Source organism: Octopus bimaculoides, chromosome 2 (assembly GCF_046866305.1).
Source record: "Octopus bimaculoides isolate indiv1 chromosome 2, ASM4686630v1, whole genome shotgun sequence".
NCBI classification, from domain to species: Eukaryota; Metazoa; Mollusca; class Cephalopoda; order Octopoda; family Octopodidae; genus Octopus; species Octopus bimaculoides.
Genome location: NC_142929.1, coordinates 190,882,568 through 190,886,067, shown reverse-complemented (window position 1 = coordinate 190,886,067; position 3,500 = coordinate 190,882,568).

The following is a 3,500-nucleotide window of genomic DNA, read 5'->3' as shown; positions in this document are numbered from 1 at the left end:
AGCTCCAAGCGCATTGCATCTTATTGCAGAAACAGCTGTAGGCTAATGAAGTTGATGACATAATCTCTTACTCCATTGTCATTCTAATTTCTTATATATATGTGTGTGTGTATGTGTGTATATATATATATATATATATATATATGAAACTTTACCTCAACTAATCTTTTTACTTATTGGACACCACAACCCAAGAAATGTTTAACTGCAAATGTAACAGTTACCTTTTTTTCCGTTTATGTTAGCACATACCTATAGCTACTCACACACACACACACACATGCATGCACACACATGAACTGCATTTAAATCACAATGTATACACGTATACCCATGTATAAATGCATGCATGTATAAATGCATGCATGTATAAACATAAATATGCATGAACGTATATAAAATATACGTGTGTGTTGTGTGTATGTGTGCATGTATAAACTTAGGTATATATAAACATGTATAAAATGTTATAAACATAATACACATATAGACACAAATATACACATTTCTGGCTAAACGTGTGTACGTATAAACATATACTTGTGTTTGTGTGTGCGTGTGTGCATGTATAAACTTATATTATTTTTTATTCCTATCTGTTTCTATTGATGTTTCCAGCAATTTTAACAGATGAAAAAAAAAGAGAAAAAAAACAGAAACTAAAAATGTTGATTGTATGCAAATTTTTCCTTTGGATCACATTTTACCTAAAAAAAAAAAAAAACTGCATTGAATTTCTATTAACATGGCTATTCAGTTTTTGCCTTCTTTTGCCCACCACCCACCACCCAATACCAAGTTGCTGGGGTCAACTTTGCCTTTCACCTCCTTCAATGGAGGAGGGCAGTCTGTCAAACATTTGTCGATATATTCTCTTCAAAATTTGTGGTCTTGTGTCGATGATATCAGATTTTAATATATTGTTTTATATAAAGGTGGGGCAAGCTGACAGAATCATGAGCATGCTGGGGAAATTGCTTTGTGTCTTTATGTTCCCAGTTCAGATTCTGTTGAGGTCGACTTTGCCTTTCATCCTTTCCGGGTCGGTAAAATAAGTACCAGTTAAGCACTGGGGTCGATGTAATCGACTTACCCCCTCCCTTGAAATTGCTGGCCTTGTGCCAAAATTTGAAACAGATATTTTGTATTATTCTATTTCTGAAGGGGTAGGGTGGGGGCTTTTGTATTTTTCTTTTCGTTTTTTTTTTTTTTTTTTTCCAGCAACACCCAGATATGACAAGAGTAGATTACACATACAGAAATATAAAATGTAAAGCACAACAGACCAGACATTGTGATCTGGAATCAAGAAACAATGTGCACAGCTGGCATTAACATAATTTATGGTGACCTAACAAGAAATTTGCAAATACAACATCCATAATATAACTAGGATTTATACCGCTAATTATAGAGAGAGATTTCTTAGTTTATATTCCAACTGTCTCAGTAACAATTTTGAGAAACTGAAATTCAAAAAACCAAGTACACCACAACTCTTCAGAAAAGGTGGCAATAGTGCAATGACAGTACATAGAATAATGCGCAGGAATTGAAAAGTGAGACTTTAAAAGAGGCATCAGGTGTGTTGTTAGCAAGTTTCAAGAACCATGGAAGTTTTGAAGGATGTAGAGTCCTGACAGCTAACAATTAATGCTGGTAGTTTATTCCTTATTTCAGCAATTCTGAGTGTGAAAAAGGGTTTCCAAAAGTCATGGGTGCTGTGTTGTTTTTTTGATTTTGTAAGCATGTCCAGACTTTTACAAGGTGCATATACTTAAAGACATACACACCTGTGTATGTGTGCACATGCATTCATAATCTCTTCAGCAATGACCCGCAAACATACATGCACATACACATTCAATACTTCCGAGTCGAGGCCTAATATCATCATGTTAGGCAGAGGTAGGAAAGGGTTTGATAGATACAGTGTGAGCCGAGTGGTGGATTTCCTGGTGTTGTAAATTCTGAGTTCAAATCTGGCCTCATGTTGATGAAAAATAGAATGCTGATTCTTTCTGGAGTTGCCAGATAGTATTAGATATGAAAATATAGTTCCTTTGGCTCAAATAGATCAACTGCTACATACATGTGTGTTTGTGTTTGTGTAGGGTTTGTATGAAAAAAGGGAAAGCAGTTTTCTGAGCTGTCTTGCTGGGTGATGCCTCTCAATATCTGCTGACTCACTCATGCTGGTGCCACATAAAAAGCACCTAGTACACTCTGTAAAGTGGTTGGTGCTAGGAAGGGCATCCAGCTGTAGAAACCATGCCAAAACAGACAATTAGAGCCTGGTACACCTGTCCGGCTTGCCAACTTCTGTCAAACTGTCCAACCCATGCCAGCATGGAAAGCAGACGTTAGATGATGATGATGATGACCAAAGTAACCCATCCTATCCACACAAGCACAGAAAACGGATATAAAATGATAATGTGTATGTGTGTGTATATATATATATATATATATATATCTTTATACACAAGCTTAAACAGGAAGAATGTAGATCCATAATTATGAACACGTGTGTGAATGTTTGTATGCTTAAATAGGATGTATTGTAGATCTATGAGTGTGTGTGTAGAGTGGGGGAGGAGGGAGAGAATTTACGTTCATTGTACTGAGAGAAGCAACCAGCTGCCATGAATATAGAAATGATTTCACTCAGCTGATTACATCTGTTTATCTCCCCCCACACACACACACTTTTACACCCCCTCCCTCCTCACACATTTTCTCACAATCAATACCTTACACACACACACACACACACACACACAATGCCAAAGTACACATTCTTAGCCAGATGATTAATAATACACATGAAAAATGCTACATGAACACGCAAATACACAATATTCAATATGCTCTTGCATATAAGTGTGTGTGTGTATATATACACACACACACAAGGAAATTAAAGATATTCGTCTATACACAGAGATGGATACACACATATACTCACACAAACACGCATTAAGAAATGGTACCATGTATACGCACATTTATGGATTAATGCAAACGTGTGTGTGTGTGTGTGTGTGTATATATATATATATATATATATATATATACACATATATATACATGTCCTCTTGTGAATTGACACACACACACACACACACACGTGTACACACATACCAAAGAAAGGAAACAAAACTCAGATTTCTATCTTTGGATCAAATCAACAACTGTTGTGTATTCCTTTGAAAGTAAGAAATGTGAAACGTGACACTGTTGATGGTGATGGTGATGATGATGATGATGATGATGATGGTGATGATGATGATGATGATGATGACAAAGACGATAATACCAATGACTGGTGATGGTAACGATGTTGCTGCTGCTGCTGCTGCTGGTGGTGGTGGCAGTGGTTGTGATATTTGTGGCGATGTCGATGATGATGTGGAAGGCATTGGTAATAATAAATGTGTTTGTGTAAGAGTGTTATTGCATGCATGCAGATGAGCAAGCACGTCACATAATCACACACA